Source organism: Paramormyrops kingsleyae, chromosome 2 (genome assembly GCF_048594095.1).
Source record: "Paramormyrops kingsleyae isolate MSU_618 chromosome 2, PKINGS_0.4, whole genome shotgun sequence".
Taxonomy (NCBI): domain Eukaryota; kingdom Metazoa; phylum Chordata; class Actinopteri; order Osteoglossiformes; family Mormyridae; genus Paramormyrops; species Paramormyrops kingsleyae.
The window spans coordinates 8,813,974-8,827,673 of record NC_132798.1 but is presented as its reverse complement, the minus strand read 5'-3'; the positions used below and the strand labels follow the sequence as shown (position 1 = coordinate 8,827,673).

General features: G+C 38.2%; 1 protein-coding gene across 3 annotated transcripts in view; it reads left to right on the top strand.

Moving 5' to 3' along the window:
* Positions 1–13,171: 13,171 nt before the first annotated feature.
* LOC111838941 (zinc finger protein 462-like) overlaps positions 13,172–13,700 on the top strand; it is a 46,490-nt gene continuing 45,961 nt past the window's right edge. Inside the window, exons 1-2 of one of the 3 annotated variants that reach the window (XM_072704906.1) lie at positions 13,172–13,279; positions 13,403–13,571. The gene's annotated coding sequence lies outside the window, so the exon portion shown is untranslated. Of the gene's footprint in view, positions 13,280–13,402; positions 13,572–13,700 lie in introns of those variants that run through there. The other 2 variants (XR_011984724.1, XM_023802427.2) reach the window with 2 other exon arrangements.

Below are 13,700 nucleotides of genomic sequence, written 5' to 3'. Positions count from 1 at the left end.
GGGGCACTGCAAATAGACTGCATTTCCCACTCGTTTCATGGCTTTGAGATGCCAGAAGCCATTGTAGGGTTCGGGACTGATGACACAAATTACACAAAACGAGCCCAAATACACAAACTGCCTCTGATTTGCTTTTATTTTTTGCATTTATTCCATGTGTTTTCGCATATGTTGTGCTTGTTAGTGTGTCTAAGTGGGTTAGGGTTAGTGCCTTTCTCCTTATTAGCTACAGCAATGTGTTGGTGGCAAGACGTCAGTATAAAGCAGGAGGGTTAAAGGGGGCTGCCTTCCAGTTCCCTCACTGTAAACAGAGCTGATTAAACTGTGTTTTTCTGAGCTGTGCTGTAGCATAGTGCTAATTTTCCAGCCAAAAAAAAGCATCAAGAAATGACTTTTATTAGACCTGTGTTATAATAAAAATAATATTAGCAATGAGATTGTAAGGCTGGTTATCTCTGAGTACGGCTAGCACAACCAGAAGAAAAACTTCTTTGTAAGTTATTCTCTACAAGCGTACTTCTAACTCATTATTAACAACTGTTGAAAGCACAATGACTCCCAGGCACCCAGCGGCGATATTCCGTGTTAATTAATTGGGGTGGTACTGATAGCTAAACTAAATAACTGAAATTGGACAAATATTGCAACCAGATAGCACCAGGAGTTATCTCACTAGGGAAAACCCGGAGAAGGCATGTCTACTTGAAGTGCTCTTTAATTCCTTTGTCTGCCTGCTTTGGGATTCTGGGTTTGGTACAGGAGATCATACAGGAGGTCATCACAGGTACAGAGGATTTCTGTGGGCATCGCTGCACTCACACAAAATGTAGTTTACCATTGTATCTGTCACGCCCCTCTTCGTCCGCTCCTCGTGTGTGCCACGCTCCCTCATTACCTCGTGTTACCTCCTGATTGTTCTCACCTGTTGCCCGTTCCGTTTACCTAGTCTCTTGTATTTAGTCCACGTCTCGAGTAGTTTTCCCCAGATCTGTCATCGTCAAATCCCATGTGTGAGTTCCCATCTTGTTCGTTTGCCTGAAATAAACCCCGTCTTGTCTGTTAACCTGGCTGCTCTCTCCTCTCCTACCTGCTCGCCACTCGCACCGTGACAGTATCCATTCCGGGGCCACAGTGGCACTGAACCACCCGGAGGTGCGAGACGTCCCTGAAGCTGGAAAGAAAACCAATCAGCAAGAACAGTGAAAGTGTTTAACAAAGGCAGTTAAAATGGTATAATAGTGTAATAATACCATTGAATATGTTGCCTGTGGAGATCAGCGGCCTTTTATTTATAGAAAGTAATAAAAAATTGTTCCCTCCACAGGTAGCACGTTAAAGCACTACAAAAAACCAGTCGAGTGGCTGAGGAAAAAATAGAAACACAGAGAAAAATATTCAGGCAATAAACAATTACAGACCTTTCTTGACTAACACAAAAATAAGACATTGTATAGCAATGGAGCAGCAATTCTTTCCAAAATATACTATATTCTCGAAGTTGCAGATATAACAAAAAGGAAGAACAGAGGATGTACCTTAATTACACGGCTCTGCTGACAGAAGAAGCCTAGCGTTTTCTAGGCTGAGAGAGCAACGTCTGTCAGCTTCAGCTACAGCTAAACAATGGGGTCAGAATGAGCTACAGAGACACACAAACACCTGTCTGAAGTATGTCAGCTGAGTGTAGAGTTCAGACAGCACATTACCTAAGGGAAAGCCAAATATTACTGTGACAGCTGTTATGGTTACATGATCTCAATTAAGTCAAAGATTTGTTTTGCAGATAATGGTAGCTGTTATTTAATACACATGCATTATGTTTTAGGCAAACACACCAAGTCAGAAAACCATTTCCCAGTATTGAAATATGCATGAATAGAATGCAAATGACATGGGGCAACATAACAAATTGATATTCCAGAAGAAATATGGGTTATTCCACTTGAATGATAGAAATAGTATTTAGTTTGTTATTTTATTGCCAGGTAGAAAATATCCATCTTTTTTTCATAAAAATGTCATGAAATTGGAGTTTTTCCCACTATGGAAGATACAATTTGATCATATTCACTTACTCTTAAACAATTGTATCATATTGCTGCCGTTATTCAAGGCTGGGCTGGGATTAAAAATCAGCCCTGGACTTTTGCCGACAGGCCTACTACACCACACATATAAGCCTTTATAATGCATTATGAAGATATTTATAGTACATTATAGATAAGAGCTTCATAAGGCAGTCATAAAGCATAATAAACATGTCTGTAATGTGTTATGCCTTTTTATAAATAGTTCTAGCCATGTTTATAATACTTTATGACTGCATTATAATGCATTATGAAGGTATCCATAATGCATTATACATGAGTGCTTTAAGTGTTACTGAATTTGCTTTTCGATTCCCTTGATTCACATCATTTACTTTTTGAAGAGCCACGATTTTTGTTTGTTTAATATGAATTTATTCAAATATGAAAAATGGAAATATCACTTTGGTTAGCAGTGAAGTGCCATCATTGGTGGTCCCTTGAATAAGACCCTTACCCCCCCCCCCCCCCCAGAAACACTCCAGGGGGTGAGCGGCTGGCCCTGCACTCTGACCCCAAGCTTCGTTCTCACCTGTATATTTGAGCACCTCAAGGGAAGCAAGATGGGAAATGCAAAAAACTAACGAATTCCTGTATTCGTGCATATAGAAATGGCAAATAACGTTTAATTAAAACAAAAAAACCCAAAAACGCCTCACTCCAATCTGAGGTCAAGTACGACCAATTCAAATGAACACAGCAGCCTTGCTGAACAAGCCAGCAGAGCTTGGGCCTATTAATGATGAAGATCAAAACCCAAGTGAAGCAACTTTGCCGAGTCTGTAGGTCTCCTTGCATATGTTCCTCGTTATAACAGATTACTGAAGGTCTGACGCAAGGCCAACATGAGATAGATTTGCCCAGTAGGGGGCAGTGCAGGAATCCTGGCAACTTCGCTAACTTAGCCTATGGGAGATGTGGCTTCAAATTAGACAAATATATTTAAACCTTACTTGCATTTTAATATTGCCTTATTTGGTAAAGAAACACATATTATGGCTTGGTGGTTAATAATGTTGCCCCCCCCCAGGGTTGGGGATTTGAGCCCCACCTCTGCCCTGTTTGTGTGGCACTTGCATATGCTCCCTGGGGGGCACCCAAGCCACGTGCCCAATACTGCCTGGCCAGGATAAGTGATTAGACAATGGATGGATGGAAATATGCAATACATAATAATCCCATGAGAAAAGGTAATTGCCTCTTTACACTTATCTGGTTATATTCCATCTGCAGCAGCAGTAACAAGTATTACAAGCACACAGCTCAGGCAGCTCTGCCCCAGTGTCAAAGCAATTAGCTTGACATCCTTGAGTGGCCTGGTCTTGAATCATTTTGATAATCTGTGAAGGTTGTGACTTGCTGGAGCTCCCGATCCAGGGTGAAAACAGCGGAAATCTGGGAAGGAATGGACACAATTGCCTAATTCCAGATGTTCAAAGGAACCAGAAACATGCACAAAATATCATAAGCTCTGCCAAGAATCTACCCAGCACTGTCTGAGAGGATATCACTTACTTACAGTCATGTGAAAAAGAAAGTACACCCTCTTTCAGTTCTATGATTTTACACATCAGGGCATAATAAAACAATAATAATAAAATTAATAATAAAACATCTTGTCCTTACCAGGTCCAGAAGTTATTTAAATCTAACATCAGGTGTAAAACAACACACAACAGATTCCACCATGTCAAGCCAAAATGGAGAAGCCATCTGTGAAAAACTAAGTACATCCCACGATTCAACAGCTTGTAGAACCACCTCTAGCAGCAATAACTTGAAGTTATCGTTTTTCAGTCTCTTACATCATTGTGGAGGAATTTTGGCCCATTCAACTTTACAGCATTTCTTCAGTTCATTGAGGTTTGCGCTCATTCGTTTATGCACAGCTCTCTTAAAGTCCCACCTCAGCATTTCAGTTGGGTTGAGGTCTGGACTTTGACTGTTCCATTGCAACACCTTGATTCTTTTCATTTTCAGCCATTCTGCTGTAGATTTGCTGGTGTGCTTGGGATCAATCATCCTCCACCACCATGCTTGACAGTTGGTATAAGGTGTTTGTGCTGATATACTGTTTGGTTTTCACCAAATATGGCGCTGTGCATTATACCCAAACATCTCCATTTTGGTCTCATTTGTCCGACGGACATTGTTCCAGAAGTCTTGTGGTTTGTTCAGATCCAACTTTGCAAACCATAGCCATGTTGCCATGTTCTTTTTAAAGAGAACAGGCTTTGTCCTGGCAACCTTACCAAACAAGACATACTTGTTTTGTCTTTTTCTAATAGTATGGTCATGAACAGAAACATTTAACATGCTGACTGAGGCCTGTACACTCTGAGATGTAGCTCTTGGGTGTTTTGCAATTTATCTGAGCATCGCACAGTCTGACCTTGAGGTGAATTTGCTGGGGCATCTACCTCTAGGAAGATTGGCAAATGTCTTGAATGTTTTCCGCTTGTGAATAATCTTTCTCACTGTAGAATGATGGACTTCAAATTATTTGGAAATGGCTTTATAACCTTCTGAGATTGATGGGCAGCAACAATTGCTTCTCTAAGATCATTGCTGATGTCTTTCCTCCTTGGCATTGTGTTAACACACACCTGGATGCTCCACACCAGCAAACTGCCAAAATGTCTGCTTTTACAGAGGTGATCACACTTGTTCATGATCAATTGATCAAGTGCATTTGATTAGCAGAAACTGGCCGTACCCTCTTAATTCCTATGAAAACAGTAAGGGTGTACTTAAGTTTTCACACATTGCTTCTGTAGTTTGGTTTAATTTTTGTTAAATTAATAATGACACAGTGTAATATATCATGTGTTGTTGATCATCTGAGGTTATATTTTCCTAATTTTAAAATTGCTATAGACCAGATTATTTTTTTATTATGTCCTGATACATTCATTGTGTGAATTCAGTGAAAAATATGTCTCGTTTAATGCATTATATAATTCGGTGGCTATATAACAAATGAAGAATGCTTTCTGAAGCCACTGTATGCCTTCATCACTCTTGAATGATAAAAGATTCAGTGCCACAATGAAATTTTTTGAGAACCTTCAGAGAGACAAAATGGTTGGAAAAAAAATTGTGGTGTTGTCATTTAATTAAAAAATAACAGGACTCCATAGTCAGTAAGTGACAGATGCATGCCACCCAAACATTCTACTCTTCAGACATCAAAAAGCTCAAAATAATGTCCCTTGTTCTGTCCCTGTAACATTGAAACTAGTGGAACACGCTTAAATAACATGCTTACACGTTGATAAAGAACCAAAATAAGTTGCACATATGCTCACACACTATGGGCAATTCAGAGAAGCCAGCCAAATTGCTGAAAGTACATGTCTTTGGAAAACTTAGATCATGATACACGAGGAGAACAGGCAAACTCCATGCATGCAGACCACAGGTGGGATTCGAACCCCAGCCCTATCTACTACCCATTGACCCCATACTTAGGGTCATGAAAAAAATGTTTAAGTAGGCATATGGTGTATTACTGTAGGTAGAAGAAGAGGTTACAGTGATTGGAGGGACGATGGCTGGAGTACATTTAGCAGGAACTTTAGTGATGCAGAGACTCCACTAGTTTATGTTTAACAAGAAATAGTTTTGTTTAGAAATTTGGTAAGGATTTCTATGGGAAAACCATCACCTGGGAGCGACAATGGATGAAAGCACATTCTTCTTTATTGTGATGTCAATATATTATCAAAATAAGATGTATGAATTAACTCTAAATCACTTCACTGAAAATCATCAGTCTAAGTCTATATGAATATACAGTTTTATCAAAATCCAGTGTGTTTGGGATGCAGAACCTAAAATCTTTTACTCCCCCAAAATGCACTTTTCCCACTAGCAGTATTAATGTGAGCAGTGATCTTCCGAGGAGTGAGGAACAAGTCATATGGTCGGGTGAGTCATCCTTCATCCTGCTCTCTACAAGAAACAAGCACATGTGTGACATACGGCCAAAGAAGCCTGCAGACTCAGATGCTCGTTTCCTATGGTGAAGGGTTCTGGCAGCTCTGTGATGCTGTGTCATGCAATTTCCTGGAATGCTGTAGGACCACCTTTGCTCTTGGAGGACAAGGTAGATTCCAAGGAACATACAATTATGAAGAGTGATTATGTTCGTCCTTTGTTGAGATGTTTATTTTCTGATGGATTGGCATTTTCCAAGGTGATAATGAATCTGTTGACAATAGTAAACCACAGGCATCCCAGTCACTAGCTGTCAACCAAATCAAACATTTATGGAATATTCTATGGTGATGGCCAAGTCACAGATTTTCATCATCAAAAACTCACCAAATTCTTCATAGAAGAAGTGTGCCATCCCACCAACAGAGCTCTAGACACTTTTAGAATGTATATCAAGATGTACTGAAGGTATTCTGATAGCTTTAGGTAGGTATATGGTATTTCCTGTATTTTGGAAGTTACATGACCTGGGTAGGAGATTTCATTTATTGGTATAACGTCTGAGCAAACGTCTATATAATTTAATGTGCTTTAAATGCTGTGATCAGTGGTGCTGGAAGCCCAAGTGGCACCATAGGCAAGCTTACCCCCCCCCCCCCCCAGGCAACTCAACCCAACCCAGCCCAACCTTGCTTTCTCTGTGACTGGGGATGGTGTTAAAACAACATTATAATATACTGATAAAGTTTATTAATCTCCTTCAATTATTATAGTAATCTGATGTCTCACATGACTACTACTTAGTTATGATACTGTACATACCATCTTGTTAAATGTTTTTTTCTCCACCCCAAACTACACCACAATTATTAGAATAACAATAATAATAATTATTATTATTGTTATTATTATTATTATGCTGCTGCTGATGATGAGGATGATTATTATTATTATTATTATTGTTGTTGTTCTTTCTGTACTCATTTGTTTGGAAAACATAGTACCAGAAAAAACTTCAAAAAACATTTTGAAGACCATATCTATTGGTGGTTTTCAAGCCCTGAGACGCTCTGAATTCCTCTTTCATTTGCACACAGCACCCACCCATGATCTTTGCTCTCCATATCCCACCTGGAAATGCACTAATAGCACCTATTGGTCCGTTTCCTTCTGGCCGGATTTGAGGTAGGGCCAGCGTGCATTCTGGCCCTCACACACTGATCAGATTTGCTGCAAAGCCATATGCCAAAGCAGCATGATGAACTGGCAGTCATGTGTCTAAGCTGAAGAGCTCCAACCACAGTCCTCCAACCAGGTGTTCTTCCAGAAGATCCTTGCTCCACCCAGGTGGAGCACAATATTGACCTGCAGTAATCATAATATGAATATACATATTTGGATAAAAATATTATATAATTCTAATTTATTTTAAAATTTACAGACAATATAAAAATTGTAAAATTGTCTCCTTCTACACTTCTTATTTCATAGCATCTTAACTCTGGTAGCAGTCATACAAACCCAGCTTCACAAAAATATCTGCATTCCATGAGTGAAATTTCAGCAGTTTTGAAAGTTTAAGTCACTGAACTCTTCATAGATAGATACATAAAATCCACATTGACCATTTATGTAATGAGCAACATAAGGTAGTTTTGTTGTGTTTTGGTACAAATTTAAGTTCAGGTTGGTCACTGAAAAGCACCTTTTAGATGAAATTGTAACTTTTTTTACCTGCACATTAGCTTATGGGTTAAGAATGCATATTGATTTTCCCCAGAGATACCGTTACCACCATTACAAAAAAATCAAAATAGCAATTAGTGTATGTAATAAAGCCAAACATTTTTTTCACTTAAAATATTTTAATTGCCTATGTATAATTTCTTGACATTTTCTTGATCATTACATAACCATGCAGAGCAATAATTGGGCTTAATGTCCATGATGCCATTACAGATTGACCAGATATTAAGCAGGTGGTAGCAGACATGGGGTTAAAAGTGTCTTTTGGCAAAAAGAAACCAAAAAAAGGCTGATATCTCATCATATCATATTTGTTGTCTCTTTAGCTCACAGATGCAAGTTTTATGCTCCTAACACCAGCACATTGGCCTTGGATACAGGTGAGTTTTAGAACGGCCATCCTACCATAAACTCCTGCTTTGTGACGTGTACAATGCACTGTTTTTTGTTTTTTCCTGAGGCTGTATCAGAGAGGTGTTCATCAGTTCTTTTGTAAGTTTTGATTCTTTGTTTTTATTATGATTACCAGTTATCCCATCAAGTGTCTGTGAATCCCTTTCAGAGAACTTTGACTTTCAACCACTCTTTCCTCCTGCCTGTGCAGTTCATCTGTGTTTGGCATAAGCTGTCATGATTTTTCATACTGTTCCCGTAGCATACCCAACCAATTAAAAGTTTTTGCACAACACAGGTTTTTATTTGTTTCATAAACTGCAGACTTTTTTTCTTGTTAAGCATTGGAAATGAAAATATAACTCAAATGAACACGAATCAATAGATTAAATTTCGTGACTATATCACGAAATGCCGTGAGACTGGGTTGAACGTAGAATGAGTATGTAACAGTGCATGTCTGACATCCTATTAACTGGTTGTGTGGTGATGGCATTGTCAAATTATAGGCTGTCCTTTAACTTTAAATGCACTAGTTAACTATGTCATCTCTTGAAACAGAGCAGTATTTTATGTCCCTTGCAGAAAGAATGCCTTGAATTTTCTCTGCTATTATAACTGCTGTATAAGGTTACTTTGATGAATCAAAGATACAACATTTTCTTGCTAAAAAGGTACTCAAATGGTGAACATACTGTAAATTTATTAACAAAGAATATTGAGTGCATTTTTAGTACATGTTAAGTGAGTAACATGCAAATGTAGAAAATCTCAGTGTGTGCAAAAACCTTTGACTGGTAGTGCATATAAATGTTTTTTATTTAATTTTGTGACCAGTGCACCTGTAATTCAGGTAGGTAGCATTTGACCTTTGAACCTTGTTATTTGCCTTTGTGCATTTGAAAACTTGCATATCAAAGTGCTGATTATCGGACCACTTTTATAGCTGATACATACTGCTAATTGGCGTTCAGCCTAATATGCCTCCCCTTTGTAGTTGTGTTTTAAGTGTGACTTAGTTTTCCATATCGTACTTCCATTATTGTTCACCACTTGTTGGCTTTGTCTAACCCTCCTGAGATGGGCCAATGGGAGACTGATAGATACTTGTTCATTGGCTGCTTTCAACTGTGTAAGTTGGCTTTGCATACACATGGCATTGTATACAGATGGAATCTTTTCATTGCTTCATCTAGCAATTAAGTTCCTTCTTATGTAACGACTGTTGCTTCAGGAGCACAAAGCAGTCATTTAGAAACTGTAGCCAAGTATAATGTAAAGAAATTGTATGTGTACTTCATATGAAATATTGCACTGGAACTGCATGGATGATGCTATACATTGACCATAGCCTTCACTACTGCTTAGAAGGCACAAAGCATATATTACAGTTACTAATCTGTAATTGCTGGTTGACTCAGATAGAAATTTTAGTTTTTAATTTTCACTTCATTGTGCAAAAGCTTAGTTCTGACATCACTTTGTCATTGATGAGTCTCTCATTTCATCACCCTGAGCATTCAAAAAAATGGAAATTCACTATGGCTAAGGATTATTGTTTGTGTCTGCAAATTTATAAGTGCAGCATTCATCACTAAAATGACTAAAACCAACTTATACACTATAACACCTCTCTTAATATCAAGTGTCTAAAACTCTTGATAGATAAGGCATAATTTGTCCTTGTGAAATTGCATTTTTGTAATGTTTTGTTGATTACACAACCCTGACTCAAGAGCTTCTTTAAAATCCCCCATAAGTGTGTTCAGCAGGGTTGAGATGCGATAAGTCAAGTCAAAGTCAAAAGTCTTTATTGTCAATTCTGCCATATGTACAGGACACATGGAGGACTGAAATCACGTTACTCTCAGACCCCACGGTGAGTGCAATAACAACGACAAGCAAGATAGAAATGCAAGACAGAGACAAATATTCAAGTATATACAAGCATTCAAAAATAAAATTAATCTCCTGTGATAACCATGGCATTTAAATAATCTTCATGGTTGATCACACCATTAAAATGAAAACTGTCTTGTGAAAGGGGACATTGCAGTCTAAAGAGGTTTCAATCCCATCAGGAAAGAAACTCTTTACCGTAGGATGAGTGTGACCACTCCGAATCGATTGGTACTTATTTGTATTTACCTATCCTTCTAATAGCTTTATTATTAGGTGCTGTCCAGTCTATTTCAACTTCTGGTAACCATATACATAACAATCCTCCATAATGCCCTTTCTACCCAATGGAAGGTCAATTCTTATGAAGATTGGGTCCATCCAACTTATTGATCATACCCATGGTAAGATTTAATCCGGTGATTTGTGCTTCAAGTAGACATTAAGGCTTGATTTGATCAAGAATCCACTTGTTTGTTTTTCCCGGAGCCTAAAGGTGTTGATGTTCTTCCTGTTATGCTAGTTTACTGTCCTGCTTTAAGATCCACAAAGAATCAAAGGAAATACCACATTCTGAACAATTCTGATCTTCTTAAAGATAGATCAGTACTTTTTTTCTGAGACCTTCATCGCAGCTACACTAAGTGTCAGTCTGCAATGTATATCTTGACTGCTGGATTTTTTGTTGTTGAGGATCTAATAGCTTAGGTGGTGCAAATCCATTCCAGGAAAGTACATGCCACAACATAACACAGCTGCCAAAGTTCTTCACCATGAGAAACAAGCCGTGGACTTGGCAGGGTTTTTTGGCATGGAGCACACATGCATTTTTTCTACTTGTTGACAATAAGGTGAAGGATGACTCATGTGACCATATTTCTTCCTAATGCTTAGAAGTTGACTTCTTGTATTTACTTTTCTACTTGCAAAAGTGTAGGGAGTAATGAAAGTTTTTGCACTGCATGACAAAAATAACATCCATGTCTAAGAAGTTCTCAAAGGCCTGAATTTGACAAACTATCTACTCACATTTTGGACTGACAGTCAGTCAAATGAATAAGAAATGTTGTTGGTTTAACTGAAGCACAGTCATCAAGATTAAGAAATATGTGCCTTTTTCCATCGATGTCTCTGTCTTTCCCTAAGAATTCCTCACCAACATCACTTTAGTCACTGTTCCTAACGAAACATCAGCTATACTTCAGCAGTGTCCAGCATTGAAGCATGAATCAAGTGTGTCTGGCAATCATCTCTCTCTCAAAGTCACTGAGATCTCTTCCTCTAACTCTGGTACCGAAAATAGTAGGAAAGGGGAATGATTATCCAGAGGTCTGCTCGGTACAGTTTGCTGATCGCAAGCATTATCCATTTATCATATTGTGATCGAGCTGGAGCTGATCGACCGGTTGGACAGCTCTGCTTCACAGAATGAAATGTTCCATATCCTTTTCGTTTTTGGTGAGGGGAGGCATCTGCCCACCCCTTAGTTCTACCCCCATGACAATCAAAGGCAAACACCTTCTCAAAAAAAGTAGGTTATCTACAATTGTGCACGTTTTCCAAAGTGACCAAAAATGTCCAACCATAACAGATAGTCACACAAAAATCTTCAACTCTCTGTATAAACCAGTTATCGTGTTTGTTTTGTGCAGGTGCTCTATTTCGTGTTTTATCTGTTTATGATGGAAATTGCAATGTAGAATGTTACCGTCATCTTAGTGTTGCATTTGACAAACAATTAAAAGTAGCACTTTTCAATGCATAAGTATTAAGTCAGCTGAATCAATATCTGTATTAACCAAAGACAATAAACAATTCTGTAGCACTTTACTTGATGGGGTGAAACATAATATAGCATTATGGAATCACTTCTGTATTGATTAACCACAAGCTAAATCATAGTTACACACTGATCTCATGTTACTTCATCATTAATGAACCGTGACGCAGTTCAGCTCAAGCAGTGACTATTCACTATATCTGTTCATTCTGTAAACCTTTGTGAACTACTGAAGGAACTACTTAAGGATCTACTTAAGGAATAAGTCATGAATAACACATATATTGAATACTGATCTTATTTGTTCATCATTAATGAAGCATGATGTGTCTTTCATCCCATGCAGTTACTTGTTACTGTTAATTCTGTAAACCTGTATAAACTACTGTAGGAACTACTAAGGAGCTAGTGAAGGAACAAGTAATGAATAATACAAGTGAAAATCTGATTTCATGTTTGTTCATCATTAATGAATCATTAATCTTTTCTCAAGTGGCAACTATATTTGTCCATGATTTGTTCATAATTTGTACTTCAGTAGTAACTGAGTTATTACTAAGTATTTGTGTCCCAAGTTGTGTTACCAAAAGTTCTAAACAAAAATCCAAGCATGAACTAGTGAAAACTGAATTTAATATCCTTTATACTACAGAATATTTATGTGAGCTGATTAATTTGTATGCATAACCTATCTAAAACACATGCATTACATATGCATTAAGGTTCAAAGGTAAAGAAGAGGTATTCTGCTTGACATGTTGTTAAAGCTATAGCACATTAGTGTCTTTACACTCCTTGATACCAGTTACTTAACATGCCAAGCAAATTGTGCTAGGCTGTAGCATTCACATGATGTAAAACTGATTAGGTAATATCCAGGTAATTAGAGAATCCCACTTAATAACATTTATATGATGTTAGATTTTGATCCTTTGGCTCATTATGTCTACAGCCTTCTGTTAAGATGAAGTGCAGTTGATGCTGTTCTGGATAAATACAACAGATCAGTCAAAGAGTTTCAAAACCCATATAACGCTATACTTCATTCTGGACCACACTGCCTTATTTGGGGAATAAAGAAAAGAAAAAAAAAACAAAAAGAATTCAGTCACAAAGCAAAATCAATTCCATTCTCCAGAAACCTAACCACACCAAACTGCTTTAATCTATAGCAAAGTTGCAGGCTTAGAAAACACCATTTGCATGCTGGAATAAATATATAAATAATTGCTTTCACTAGCGTGCACCTGGCCAATCAGTAATTCAACAAAGTGTAAGGCGTTGCACAGCCATTGAAATCGCAGCGACGCGACAGTATTTAAAAATGGCCATTCAAGCGAATGGTACCATGACTAATATTTTAAGTAAAACAATTGGAACGCTCTTTGGTAGCTGACACACTCAATCCAGTCATATGGATTTTCTATCTAAATGGGTATGACTGAGATTTATGAGTCTTTCGGGTGCACCACGATGGCCATTCTCTCCCATCATTGCAAACTCTTGCGCACCCCCTGGTGCTTAGTAGTCTCCAAAACTTCTTTGTGCTTGCTTGCAGATTGTCTTCTTGTCTCTGTGGTTGCTCATTATTCAGACACAGACGGATCTCAGGTCATCTGCAGCTGCAGCAAAGGAGAAGCAGGAAAGATGGCGATCATTCAGTAGCCCAGGCACACGCATGAGACACAGAACAACTTTTAGCAGAAGCATTTTCTCTGGACGAGCCCGTGAGTAAAATACGATCGCGAACTGATATGATCATAGTTTTTGTTAATGAGTCATGACCAAGACGTGGTGGTGGACAGGAAAAATCTGGAGAGTGTCTCTTTACTAGGCTGAAAAGAGTCAAGTGTTTT